Raw genomic sequence first — 15154 nt, forward strand, 5'->3', positions numbered from 1 at the left:
TACTTAACCAAACTGCTGTTTTTGAACTGCTACAAAATCTTGTTAGAGCACATCATTTGGCACAAAACACGTTTATATACTGTTTGCCTCTGTTCTTTTCTACAAGCTCCAGGCAAAAAAACCAGAATATTTGCCACGAATCTCGCAGTGCAATCCTCCATTATGAGGTAGTACTGTAGCTGATTCAGACTATCTTTACAGTGAAATGAAAATATGGTAAAAGTTTTGTGGAAAGTTCCCATACTCCTGAGAATCCACGCACAGACCCCAGAGTTAAAAGATCCGTAAATTGAGAGAAGACATGGGTTTAAGTATTACTTGGCTACCTACTAGTTATATAACATTGAGGTAGTTTCATTTCTGGGCTCCCAGTTTCCTTAGAGAATGAAAATATTGGATTACATGATTATTTATATCCCTCCTAGCTGCGATGAGATTCTGTGACTTGGCTGGTGCTAGAGTATTCAAACCACATGGCTGGCTATGCCACTTGGTTACTATGTCGAAAATATTTTGATATTTTGTTGGGCTGTCAGATGACAGATTCTTAAAATTCTTCTCAATGAATGTTGAACCCTAGTGAAATGTTTGTATGGTTTTGTACCAGTTCCAGAATGTAACCACTTCTTTGGCTTTAGATTCCCTTTAAGGAAAGAGAATGCTCCTTGAGTATGTCATTACCATAGTAATAGGCAGAGCTAGAGGACTTTGATGCTAAAGCAGCCATACTCTGTAAATATGGTTCAGAAGGTTTGGGAAGACTGGAATGGTTGTTTCCTTTTAGATACCATAAATGAATTTAAGTTAGGACCCATTAATTTAAAATTTCTTCAGGTAAATTCACTTGCACATGGAGTGTTCATTTACTTTCATTAATGGAGTTTCAGGAAGGAACAGAGTAAATATGTATAAACTGCCATGTTTAACCAGAAGCCTGTATTTGAGGGTGAAGTATCTATCTTAGGTTAGGTAAGGATGGGGAAGAATATCGCCAAGAGATTTTGAAGCTTATTCTGCTCATATTGAGAATATCACAGAACACCATTTGGCCTTATTAGACATCTTATCTAGAAAATAGAGCTGAATAAGTGATCTTCCATATACTCCTTAGAATGTGATACTGACACAGAGGACCTTATAATATAGTAATCCCTGATCAGGGATCTGGAAGCCTGTGTTCATTTAAGGTCCCCAGGTTTGCTATACCTGGTGCTTTCCACACCACACCATACCATACAATACAAAGTGCTTTCAAGGCTCCAAACTTGGCTCAGATCCACTTTAGTGAGCTCCTATGCTATAGTAAAGGCAGACAGCCAATTATTAAAATGGTTAAGACAATTGCACTTCTAGGCAATAGTAGCAACTGCTTTCCTACTTTGTATCTTGAAGTATTTTAAGCAACAGGATGATCTTTATCAACAAATTTAGTTAGCTCTTAAGGTGGTTATTGGTTTGACCCATCTTTCCATTTAGTTCTTTTACCTTCATTTGCCTAAGCCTTCTGTGATACCAACAGTGCTTTTCATTACATGACCTTAGGGAGACCAAACAGGCTAGAAAGTAGAGACAGAAGACACTGATGTCTAATGCTTCAGCTTATACATTCTAGTTTTTTTCGTTAGGGTTTTTGTAACAGTTTTGATATCCTACTGGTGTTTTGGTAGCCTACTGAACCTTGTCTTTCTTCTCAAGGACATTCTGAACACGTGAAACCTGAGAACTGCAAGCAGCTGTAAGAGGCTCCAAATTCAGCAGATCTTTCCTTTTGAGAATCTGGGACAAGCTCTAGCTAATCTGAGCGGATGGCTTGCAAGCCACCTGGAGAAAAAGGTAGTTTGGGGAGCTTATTGTTGTAGGACTTCTGTCTTTGGCTTTAAGGGCTTTGAACTTCCTGCAACTCTCCTTTTAAAAGCAGAGCATAAGCCAGTTTTCATAAGTTTCTACACAATTTATTTTTTGCATATACACATATATTTTAACTTTTCTATAGTGAATTTGGCTCACTTCATTTATCTCTCAGCTGGGCTTCTGTGAAATCTGTAAGGGCAAGCATACTTGATCCCCATTTCATAAATGAAGAATGAGAGATTCAGAGCAATAAATTACTTCCTTTCCAATCCCATAGCTAGTTTGCAAGAGAAATAGAAGGAATCTACACCTTTTGATGAGTGGGCCTTCAAATTATTCCTGCCTTCCTTTGGCATGCTGATATTAAGTTCTCAGGATTTGTTTATGAATAAGACCAATTTGATCTATGTCCGCTCTGTTTGGGCAGGCCAGATTCCATTATCAGTGCCATTTCCTTGTTCTAAGAAATTGAGGGTTTCTTAATTTGAACAACAATTAAATTGCTAAAAGGTGGAATAGGAGAGCCCCGGGGCCTGTGTGAGCTAGTTTTTGAATCCCTAGCCTTCTATACCATGTTTTTCCTTTTGCACAGATTTGATTAGCTGTTGTCATAACTGGGCTGCTATATGCCTTTGACCATTCTTGGTTTCTCTGAATATCCTAGAATTCTGGTGGTGCCCTACTGTACAAGTTGTTCAAGAAATGTTACCATGTGGATTGAGTAGAAAGCAATTCTGTTTACTTTGGCAGTATTCCAGCATGGTAATACTTAAAGTACAAATTAAAAGAGGGGAATGCTGCAAAACTCAGTGGCAGACAGGCACTTTGATTGAGATGGATTGCTCAGTCCTTAAAATAGTGCTTTATAAAAGAAGCCAGAGGCAATGTGAAGGAGAATTCTTACAGAATTCATAGGGTCAGACCACACTGGAGCTTTTCTAAGTGGCTTCATGACTTTCTTGGTTAAGAAAGCTTTAGCTTTTCCTTCCATTAGTTTCAACCCCTTGATTTCTTGCCCCCCACTATATTTTCTGATGAGAACACAAGAGTGTTAATAATCCACATTCTAGAGGGTTGCTTATTAATAAAGACTAGAGAATAAAATGCAGTGTGGAAATTTTGGTAATTATTCAGCTCTAAAATGCTCTTGGAGATGAGGGGAAGTACACGAAATGGAGCTGGAATGAATAGAAGAAGTCTCATGTTGCTAGACTGGTAGCCAGAATAAAGAGCTCTATAGAGCTGTAAATGTTCGCTCCTCAATCCATACAAAGAAAAGGGTTGAATTCAACCACTAGTTGCCCATTGGGACAGACTTTCCCGGTGTACTCCATTTCAGAAATTTATTTTTCTTTTGTCTCTTTTCCAGATCTTCCTCTGAAGAATAGGCTTGTTGCTTTACAGTGTTAGTGACCCATTCCCTTTGACGATCCCTCGGTGGAGATGGGGCATGAGGATCCTCCAGGGGAAAGGCTCACTACCACTGGGCAACAACCCTAGGTCAGGAGGTTCTACCAAGATACTTTTCTGGGCCCAGATAGGAAGATGAAGTCTTGAAGGCAACTGCCACATGTCAAGGTGGGTAAGCTGTCCCTAAAAGCATAATAAGTCATTGATCTTATTTTCCAGTATACATTGCATTTAGCTTTCCACTAGAGGTTGTATTCGTCATTATCCTGTGTCTGCTTTGGTAAAAACAGCTTCCTAACTAACCTGGGAAGCAACTGGGTGAGAGATTGGTGAAAATGATGATGTGTAGAGAGGGTAGCAGGTTGCATGATTTAAGGTGTTTAGGGTGGGAATGTAGTAAGTGGTAGAGGCCTACAACTAAATCGTTCTTGTTTTTAGGAGAACATGGACAACTGCCACATCAACGACACTGATCTCATGGGCGAATAGTTCTGTTCCATCTTGTCCTCAAAGTCTCCTTGAGGCCTAAAGGAGAACTTTGTCAATCATTTACATATAAGATGCCTTGGGATGTCCATGGGATATAACACACAAGAAGCTGTTTGAGAAGATAAATAAGAGTTGTATCTTTTTATGCTGTGTTTGCTGATTGATGGGCACCTCATAATCACAAATGGAAACCTGACCAAAGTTTTCTGTCATCAGGCAAGATCTGAAGAACCGGGACCCTACATTCTCTAGGTCAGTGATGGAAGAGGCTGATTAGTGGGTGAGGGTTGGCAGATGAAAGTGACCATTCAGTGCAGTAAATTCTGATTGTACAGGCATTGTCCAGCATTCTTCATAATGAGTGGGTGCCTTGTAAATTTCTTTCTTTTTTTTTTTTTTTTGGCTGGTAAAGTGAAGCAGTGGGAGTGGAGAATACCTGGTAAATTTCATGAGATGTTTTCATGGGTAGAACCCTTGAAATGTTATAATTGATTAGAAAGACCCATAGATTTAGAAATAGAGAAAATTAGTAACAGAACATAATAGAATGCTAAGGTGAGAGTTATCTAGGAAGATTGCTACTCTATGGTTGTGTTTTGGTAGTCCTGAACCAGGAGACTTAAATGAAGCAAATTTGAGGCAGTCTTGTTCTTAGACCTTATTCCCTTTCCCCCTCATATCTATTATTTGTTTTTGGGATCTCAGCTATTAATCATTTAAAGGGACTCCTTCCTAGCTGATTGGCATGTTAAACAGGATTCCAGTCTTCAACTAAAGGTATAAGCCTGTGACTAGTAGTAGCGTCTCCTAGTGAGTCATTAAGTAATACCGGGCAAGACATTTTCCCATTTATGTCATAGTTTCCTATTCTGTTGAATGAGGAATTGTACTCATTTTATCTCTAAAGAACTAAAAGCTTGACTTTATAAGTGTCTAAGCTCTGTAGAAACACTGTCTATATCATTAATTTCAATCTTTTGTAAGTCTAGCACAGTTCTTAATACCTACAGCATTTACATGGTTTCTCTCTTGTTTTTTTTTAGCTCTTGATTGTTCCCTTCATATTTGCCAAATCATTATCCTTCCCAGAAGCAGTGGAGAGAGTTGGGTTTTCAGCAGGAACAAGAAATTTGAACACTCCAAAGGAACTCAGCCTTCCCATCTGAAGATCAACATGTGCCTGGCACTCTAGCACTTTAGAATAGCAGAATGAAGTAAGTTGTTGGTGTTGCAATCCTGTGAGGATTGCTCCAGAACTAATAGCTGTTTTTGGGGAGTTGGTGTTGGATGGGAATGTGGTGGCCTAACATAGAGCAGGGCCAAATGTGAGATTGGAAGATGAACAGTCTCCCATATTACCAACTGGGTTCACTGAAACAACTCAAAGACATTACAGTCTGCTTACCAGTTGTATCAGAGGAATTTAGCCTCTTTTTGTCTGTCCTATGTCTTCACTGCATAGGTCCTCTGTCATTCTTAGAGGCTTAAACATTGGGAAGCCTAAAACAGTTTTTGCTTTCTGCAGAAAAGGTAGCCCTTTCTAATCTCCATTTGTGAGAGAATATCTGCAGTTAAGGTTTAGTATAAAAAGAAATTTAGACCCTGAAGCAACCATTATAATTGTGAAGGGTGTGAAAACTAAGTCAGTTTTCTAGAGGAAGGGGGAAAGGAGAAGGTATAAAATGAGGGGATTGACTACGTGCTGTGTAAGGGTCCTTTATGGAAATATTCGCTCATCTGTGACGTCTTATTTGGCTCTTATGGAAATCCTAGTAAATAGGTGGAGCAGAATGTTAAGAGGCACACATTCTGTGTTTAAATCCTCTCTGCTACTCACTGGGTGTGTGACTTTTAGCAGTTTAGAGTCTCCCAGTAGACTTGTCTGTTTGTGAGGGTTAAATGAAATAATGTATGTAAAATGCTTAATACAGGTGCCTGGCACATGGCAAGTAAAAGGTAACCCAAGATGTTTCATAAGTTCACTGGATACAATACAAGTGACCACTAACACTATTTGGTAGCAGGCAGAGTTGGCACATTTTGGTTCTATATGAGAAATTCCCTAAGGTAAAAATTTGTTTAAGTAGGAGAGCATTTATGCTGATGGTCGTGGTTGTTTTCATTATTATTGGTAGTAATATAAGTAGTATTGATATAATATTTGCTTATAATAATTATTAATGGCATTTTTTTTGTTTTCTTTTTGTAACCTTTTTGTGATGGTTTTCATGTCTCTTGTGCCCCTCACTGTGTCTTGTTTTTTCTACTTCTTACCCTCTTTTCCTAAATGTTTGCCTTTGCTTATATCTCACTTATAAGTGTGTATTCCTTTGCTTATTTCTTCCTTGAGTGTCTTTGCTCTTTGTTCTCTGTCTACAGTGTCTTACCCATTTCCATGTTTTCTCTTGCTAATTTCTTCTGTGTGTGCCTTTGCCCCATTTTCTCTTTGTTCTCATGGGTGTTCTGTGCCTTCGCTTAGATGTATGTCATTTTTTCATTTTGTTGCTCTGGCTCTTTGCTCTCCTAGATCTCGCTCTTCTTTCACTCTTTCTTCCTTTTGTGTCTCTTCTTTGGGTCACATGCTCTGTGCTTTTTGTGGTTTTCTTGTTCTGCCTGCCTCTCTTCTTTTTCTCTTTGTGAATTCTGATTGTCACTCTTTCCCTTTTTCTTTTGACATTTCACCTTTTTCTGAGTCTGGCCTCCTTTCTTCTGTTTCTACTCCTTATCTCACGTTTCTCTTTTCTAGATTTCCTTTCTGCCTCTCTTGGGCTCTTTTCTCTCCCCCCGGTCCCATGTGCCTCAGTGTCTCTTTGCTGTTTGTGATTTTCTGTTTCAACATTAATCTCTCTGCATGCTTGTGTTTCTTCTCTGCTTTTTCCCTTTCTACTCACCTTTGAGTATTCCAGCCTCTTCATGAGTCTATGTCTCCCTGTCTTTGATTTTATATAATCCTCTCTCCTTGAATTTCTTTGCATATGTGGGCATGTGTATGTGTGTGCATTGTGTGTGACAAAGGGGCTTTGTAACCCCTTCCCAGTAGGTGCAGAATGTCAGCTCATAATGGACAGATGGCCCACAGTAGAAGACAAATGGTTTGAGACCTGAGGGCTAAGATGGAAAGCCCATGTCCCAAGATAGATGAAAACCTCAGCCCTGAGACCAACAAAAGCCTCAAGAGCCAAGATGTACAGAAGGTGACCTGAGTTGGACAGAAAACCTGAATTGGATAGAAGGCCAGAGAGTAGGAGCGGAGCCGAAGGCCTAAGAACTGGGACAGGACACATGGAAGGCCTGAGAACTGAAACCTATGACATAAGGCCCAAGACCTGAGATAAGCCCAAAGTTGTATTTTGAAGACCTATGACCCAAGGATGGAAGACCTCAGACATAAACAATACCAAGTACTCAAACTTCCCTAGATGGACAGAATGCCCAAGAGAAACATATCTTAAGACTACATCCTGGAAGCTGGAGGCCATGACCCAGAACCCAGGAAGAGTTGAAGCCCCAAGACCAAGGGAATTCCCAAGATGAGAACCCTAAACGCTGTCTCTTTTCTATTGTTATATCCCCCTTAGACATTTCCAGTTCTCTTATTTCCATTTAAGCCTGTTTCTTTTGAGATGTACTTTTTTGATGTTGCCATTTACCTTAAAGGAACATATCTTTAGATTGATGGTATTATTCCTGGGCAAGTCTTGACGAGTTTTTAATTACAGTTTTTAGCTATTCGTTAAGGTGTTAGTGTTTTTTAAACTTCCATTTCTATTCACATCTACTCCACTTATGAGAGACACCAAAATGCAGCCAATATCTAGTCTGGCTTTTGTTATTCCTCTCAGGAGCAAGCATCCATATAGGTGACATTATGTTTCAGTCTTCCCTTTTAACCTCAGAAGCCCTAGGCTGATGAGAAGAGGAAAGTGTGAGGCTGTTGGGGAAAAAAAGTGCCAGGCTATCTATAGAAAATGTGAAGAGATACTCCAGGCCAATGAAAAGAATTAGACAAATACACAGATGTGCCAGCGTTCTAAGAAGCACCTGCCAGCAACAGCTTCTTTGAGCGTAGGTGAGCAGGATTCCTGGGGTTTGGGATTTCTAGTGATGGTTACAGAAAGGGTGATTGGGCCTGGGACAAAGTGAGGCCCCAAAGGGACAGCTGAACTCCCTGCTCATAGTAGTGGCCAAATAGTTTGGTGGACTGTGCCAACCCCTACTCCTGGATGTAATAGACATCTCTAGGCTTAAAGATGAGAGAACTTGGGGCTATGCAGTAGGTTTAATCCTTTCCTTAATTTTCCCTCCTTTGTAAGGGAAGTTGATTGAAATGATTGATAATGTGCATGAAAGTACTATAAAACACAAGAGAAAAAAGCAAGGCATGCTCATTAACAGTGTATTGGCAATCATGCACAGCTAACATTTGAAAGTGCAGTGTAAGTTGTAAAGCACTGTGTAAATCAGTAGTCATCACAGTTTTCCTGTAAGGGGTCAGATTGTAAATACTTTAGACTTTGCAGGCCATGTGGTCTCTGTTGCATATTCTTTGTTTAAACAACCTTTTTAAAAGGTAAGAACTATTATAACCTTTTGAGCCAAGTAGATTTGGCCTGCCATTCATAGTTTGCCACCCCCTGATGTAAATGCCAGAGAATATGTCTGAATAATATTATTAATTTCCTTCTCTGTGCCTGTCTCTGTGCTAGGCACTAAGGATGCATTGATTATTTATCACATCCAGGTTTGCTGAAGAAAAATATGTGAAAGTGCCTTGTAAACTCTAAAGCACTTGCACTCTACTGTGCAAGGCACTGTGGATACAAAGAAAGAAGCATGAATAAAAAAGCGCTTTGTCAAAAGAATATCTACTATGCAGACATAAGGAATTAAATGTTCAATAAATGAATAATTTATATATCTGAGGCCAATGTGTTTATGCTGCTCTGGTGATTTTGAGTAAAGATACAGTATTCCAGGTAGCAGAAAAGAAAACACCTGGAAACTACTTTAAAAGTTACTGCAAACACAAGTCATTAAGCTATTGTGATCACCTATAACGTGCTAGCTACCATGCTAGGCACTAGAGATACCGAAGTGTTCTCATAGAACTGAAGATTTCAGAAAAGGAGCACAGATTGAAGTGCTTTGTAAGCCAAAGCGCTATACAAATGCCAATGGGCTACATATTTATGAATGAATGAATATTAACCACCTCTTACCTACCAGATATTGTTTTGGGTATTGTGAAATCAAACGTAAGTTCTCCCAAGTAATTCTCCTCTGTAATAAGAGGAAAGTTTATGTTCTATACTATTTAGATGTAAGGAATGAGATATTGTTTATCAATCAAGCCCTTACTGGTGAGGTCAAGTTAAATTATTACCAGTATATTTTCCAAGGTAACAGAGGAATAGGCAATGAATGTGAATGTGCTTTCTAAACGATAAAGCACTATGTAAATGTAAGACATTACATGATTTCTGTATGAGTAAACTTTCTGTAAGATAGGCATTGTCTCTACAAAATTCTTTTTGTACTTGACCCACAATGAGAAAGGCTGGTATAGGCCAGGCGCAGTGGCTAACGCCTGTAATGCTAGCACTCTGAGAGGCTGAGAGGTCAGGAGTTCGAGACCAGCCTGAGCAAGAACGAGACTCCATTTCTACTAAAAATAGTAAAAATTAGCCGGGCATGGTGGCACATGCCTGTAGTCCCAGCCACTAGGGAGGCTGAGGCAGGAGGATTGCTTGAGCCCAGGAGTTTGAGGCTGCTGTGAGCTAGGCTGACGCCACGGCACTCTAGCCCAGGTGACAGAGCGAGACTCTGTCTCAAAAAAAAAAAAAAAAAAAGGAGAAGCATAGTGTAAATAGTTATATAAACCAATGGTTTAAATATCTGTTAAATGAACTAATCAATTTCAACTGCCTACTATGTGAACTCACTGTTAAAGGCACTGAAGAGATACACAGATGTATTATATTGTATCGTGCACACAGCTGAGAATAAGGCAATACATATGTTAGCATTTGGTGAACTCTAAAGCACCACGTAAGTGTAACTATTGATTTTCTCACTTGGTGCTGAGTACTAGTTTCATAAAATTATATCATAGTTATTATACTATGCAAATAAAGTAGAAAAATTTGGGTGAATATTGTTAACTGTTGAATACTCTAAATATAACTAATATAATATGTATGGGATTCAAAGTCTGACGAGTGCGAGAATGGATAGTAATTATCTAATATGTGCCAGTCTCATTGCTAGCCATTGCAAAGATAAACCATTTTTATTGTGTCCTGGGTAGCAGGAGAAAATATGTATAAAATCAGTTTATAATTTGTAAACTGCCGTAATATATAAGCAGTGTTTGTAAACTGCCATAATATATAAGCAGTGTGTGCAGAATGAACATTGATTATTTACTCTTATCCTCAGAGATGGCAACTGAGGGCACAAAAATTGATTATCATTATTACTGAACCTGCAGCAGACATCTGTGTGTAAATTTACAGAGCCTTCAGTTCAATAGATAGGAATTAACTATCAGCTTATCGAATGATCACTGATTACTTTCTGTGAGGCTTAGAACTACATGCCCTAGGATATAAAAATAATGTTATCATTATGGGGTGCTCACAGGAGGAAATGAAATAATAGGTGTGAGATCCAGACCAAAAGTCACTTAACTACTATTAAGTCAATGTGTCAAATGCTGAGCTAATTTGAGAGACAAAATACTGTCCAGAAGGATACATCCTCCCTGGCCTGATGGAAGAGATGGAAAATATTTCTAAAAGCAAGATGTTGTGGTCCTCCATCCAGTTTCTTAAATGGTGAATGCTGACGATGGAGGTGAATTAGGCCTGCCTTGGCCTGGCTTAGAGACAGTAAAGGATTAAAAATAAAGAGCTCACATTTGCTTTTTGATTCATTTGCTGAACAAAGCATCTTTTAGATGGAATACACCATTCTGGGCTGTAATAATAAGAGAGGTGAAATGGGCCTGGTCTAAAAGGCACTAAATCACTGATCCAGCTGAAGACAGAAAAACATCTTTGATTTGATTATTGCGTAAATAATATTTCATTGCCTGTCCTCTGCAAGGTACTATGCTTAATGAATAAGTTAACGAGGTCTGGTCCAGAAGACCTATTGACTTGCCTTGGAGATTAAAAAGAAGGAAAAAGGCAAGGTTCTTTCAACATAAAATGGAGACTTTTTTTCTAGTTCCAGAAATCCTCAAAATCACTTGCTCATTGGCCTAGTTTGAAGCCAGAGGACTGCTAAAAGGGCTCAGGGTTTGTCCTTTAATTCATTAATTAAACATCTGCTTTTATTATAGTTAAATGGTTCAAGATGAAGCAACTGGTTTTAAAGGTATTTGCTCATTGGCCTGGCTTAGTGTCAGGAATACACTTGAGCAATAAAAAAAGCTTCTTTCGTATTTATCATTATTTAGTAAAAAATTATTAAATATGAATTAAGTGCTGTTCTTAAGTACTTAAAAGACATAGACCAAAATGCACTTTATCTCATTAGTTTATGGAGGAAACAAGAACAAATTTTATAAGACACTGCATTTCTTTCTTTAGTTGAAAAAATCTTCATCAAACAGCTGTGATATGTAAGACACTGAGAAGGTGAGATTAAATAATAGGTCACCTTCTCTTCTGGCATGCTTTGTAGAGTGTGAATAAGAGAGGGCTTTTTATTGTTTCATTCATATAAAAATTGATAAAGATGGCACTAAATGCTAAATGAAATAGTTCAGTTCCAAAAGGCATTTAGTGTGACTTGGAGATGCAATAACACAATACATGGAGTAATACTTTTCATCAAACAGAAGTGGCTATTATGCCGAGCCATGGTGTTAAATCTTAGAAAAGAAAAAGTGATCTTGACTGAAAGACATGTGCTTATTAATTGGCTCAGAGACTAGAATATAGGAGGAAGGTTACTGTTCATTCATTGTTTTCATTTATTCAATTCATTCTACAAGTATATTTGGGTGCCTATTGGATATAAGGTCCTTTGGTAGGTTCTCAGTTGACTCAGAGACATGAAAATAAGTGCATTCCTTCCCAGAGAACTTCTAAAACTTTCCTTTTGGCCTGTTTTCTTATAAGGGGTATGGCTTAGTCCCTAAATAACATTGTGTAATTTAATTCCTACTCCATATCTCTTCTACCACTGGCCACTACAATAAGCAGGTAGCTAGGTTTTGTAGTATGCTTGCTCCTTAAGTTACAGATACCCTCCTTATAACAGATAATTCATTTTCCTAGCCCATCTGTCATGAAAAATGTCTGTGACCACTGTTGGGCAGAAGGAGGGATGATGACCAACTAATTAATTCCTAATCCCCAGTCTCATTGGTATCAGCCTTGGGGAACCACCCATACTCAAGCCACAATTGGTTTTGAAATGCATTTAAAAGTTTTATGTATTTTCGATTCTTTCCCCTTTACATGCTGACACATATACACTGCCTAAATAGATCTCTTTCAGAAACAATCCTCAGCACGTAGCAAACTAGAGATGGAGACATGATTTCTCTTGCAGCAGCTTTTCAACTTACACCATCAAAATCTGCTCAAGAAGGGCTTGTTATAGTAGAATAATGTCAGTGGATGAAAACAGGTTAAAATTTTACCATGCTTAAGTTTTAAGAATAAAATAAAAATTGGAAATAATTGGCCAAATTTGAAAGAAAAAATACCCCCCCCCCCAAAAAAAAAAAAGAAAATCCTATAAATCTAGACCGGATTGGGCTTTGACCTTTTCCATTTTTAAATCACTCACAGAGGGTGGGACAGGAGGAAGAGTGAAGGAAAAGGTCAAACCTGTTTCTAAGGGCGGCCTCCCTTCGTTCTGGGTTGGCCTTAAGAATATTACTAGCTCCAGGTCAAACTTGGAATTGCTGTTTTTAGTTTAATGCGATTCTAATAACTGATCATTATTGAGATGAGGAGAAAGTCCTATGTTCTCACTAATTTGTTACATGTTTTTGAGAAATAATTTTGTCTGAATGGTTATCAGCTAAGCCTTGGGTTAGATAGGAATGGGATTCCTTAATTGAATCATATGACCTCTCTATCATAAGATAGAGATATCTGTCTTAAAGCTGAAGTCAAAATTTGCTTTAAAGGAAGAAGATTTTATTGTTCATTGTAGTTCATACATACTTTCAAAACATCTAAACTGTAGTTTCCATGTCAAGCCAACAATGACATCCATAAGTGGAGTAGGAAATAGATAAATAGCAAAGTGTAATACATGGAGGGAGCAAAGCTGAAGATTTGGGGTTGAAATTTTCTGGTTTTCACTGTACATTTTTAATCAGGCATCAGATACATCTGAAATATTAATAATGTTTGGCTTTTAATGTGTGGTATCAGTTGGGCTTAGTAACGCCCTTTTCTTCAGGTGGGGGTGAGGGATACATTACCAGAAAATGGAAAGGAGGAATAACTAAAAAGCCTTCCTTTCACAGTTTCTGGCATCACTACCACTACTGATTAAACAAGAATAAAAGAACATGCTATCATCATCTGCTTTAGTCACATAAATGAAATGGTTTCATCTCTACCCTTCTATCTCAAAGGGAATCTGTGCCAAAATGCTAAGATAAATGAAAGACATTTGTATTTGTGAACTGATGTGAAATGCAGAATCTCTGTTGAGTATTTAGTGTTTTGATGATTGAAAAATTTTGCTAAGTATGAGTGACCACCAAAAAGTAATTTAAAACTGTGTGAATGTCACAACTGAGACAAATTGGGGAGTTTATTGTCTATTGTAAAATAAAATGTACTGTTTTGAAAACTTTGTATTTTGATGTGAGAGTTTCTAACTCACTGACCCTTTCTAAGCACACTAGTTACCTTAATTTTTTTTCTTTTCTTTTTCTGTTCTTTTACTACCTTAATTATCCGGGTTGGTTAACTGATTGGAGGTCTCATTTTTTACAGCTTCAGTTGCTTTGGTCAGGATACTAAGAAGCACAAGACCAATAAAAAATGTGAGAAGCAAAAAACTATTGAGAAACAGAAGTGGGGTAGGAATAGGGCATAAATAAATTATAAGGTTCTGGGAATTAAGAAGCATTCAATAAAAACGCCCAGTCCCTGAGTAGGTGGAGGGATCTTTGGTGTTTCTAGAATTCTGAATGATTAAATACGCAAACTTTGGATCGGTGACTTCATAGGCAGTCACTTCGTAGGCAGTATTTTATAGGCTTCGTTAGAAATTAAATTAAAACTATTGTTTCTTGAAGAAAGCCTTAAGCTATTATGGGCCAAATGATTATTCAGTACATGTGCTTTTAAAACTGATGCCTGAAGAACTCTTATGTGTTACAGTTGAATCTTGTCCTTATAAATGAGTAGAGTTTGAGGTGATAAAATTGACCCATATCCTGGGTTGTTGCTTCTGAACTGGGATGGACCTAGGTGGCCTGTGCTGCTTACTTCCATTTCTCTGCAAGACTAGGTGTGTGGGACAGGGGGAAAGCAGGTGGGGGAAATGGGTGGGGAGGTGAGGAAAGACTTCTTCCTGAAGTTATTCTTGGGTTGGGTGTCCTCCCTGCCTCTGTCCATCCCTCTATTTTTTTTTTTTTTTTCGGAGACACAGTCTCCCTCTGTTGCCCAGGCTAGAGTGCTGTGGCGTCAGCCTAGCTCACAGCAACCTCAAACTCTGGGGATCAAGCGATCCTCCTGCCTCAGCCTCCCAAGTAGCTGGGACTACAGGCATGCACCACCATGCCGGGCTAATTTTTTTTCTATGTATTTTTAGTTGTCCAATTAATTTCTTTCTATTTTTAGTAGAGACGGGGTCTCGCTCTTGCTCAGGCTGGTCTCGAACTCCTGAGCTTGAGCAATCCTCCTGCCTCAGCCTCCCAGAGGGCTAGGATTATAGGCAGGAGCCACCACGCCCTGCTTGTCCATCCCTCTTGATTCCTTCAGCAGCTCTGATTCCCTCAGGAACTGACTTCAGTCTTTTTGTCATATTTGCTGTGCTTTACTCTTGTGTTTGTGGTACCTTTGGTCCTCAAAATTCTTTTCATTCTCTTGTAATCTTTGAATGGAGAGGGACTGAAAAATACCATGTTTCTTGTTAGTGAGAAAAGGTCAGACAAGACAATTATATAGGGGCAGCAGGAATATTTAGAAAACGTTAAAGCATTTGATAGTATTTTTCAGCTTTTGTATTTTCTATGGGGTGAGGAGGAGGTGATTACTGTGTGCTTGTTGTTATATTTTGTTTTGTGCCAGGCCAAGCCAAATGCACAAAAACCTGTGCCTCCTATCAGTTTACTGTTCTGCCCTTGGTCATGAGAAGTTACTTTTCTTCCCTTGTATTTCTTTGGAAAAGGTAGTAATGTTACTGGGGCTAGTAAACT

General features: G+C 38.6%; 1 long non-coding RNA gene across 1 annotated transcript in view; it reads left to right on the forward strand.

Moving 5' to 3' along the window:
* The window catches only part of LOC105826196, a 20833-nt gene extending 14445 nt beyond the window's left edge, over window positions 1-6388 (forward strand). Inside the window, exons 3-7 of the long non-coding RNA XR_001138300.1 lie at window positions 1696-1833; window positions 3221-3429; window positions 3700-4002; window positions 4794-4964; window positions 6070-6388. This is a non-coding gene — a long non-coding RNA (uncharacterized LOC105826196). The remainder of the gene's footprint in view (window positions 1-1695; window positions 1834-3220; window positions 3430-3699; window positions 4003-4793; window positions 4965-6069) is intronic.
* The last annotated feature ends 8766 nt before the right edge of the window (window positions 6389-15154 follow it).

This window comes from Propithecus coquereli, unplaced genomic scaffold (assembly GCF_000956105.1).
Source record: "Propithecus coquereli isolate 6110/MARCELLA unplaced genomic scaffold, Pcoq_1.0 Scaffold86, whole genome shotgun sequence".
Classification (NCBI taxonomy): Eukaryota; Metazoa; Chordata; class Mammalia; order Primates; family Indriidae; genus Propithecus; species Propithecus coquereli.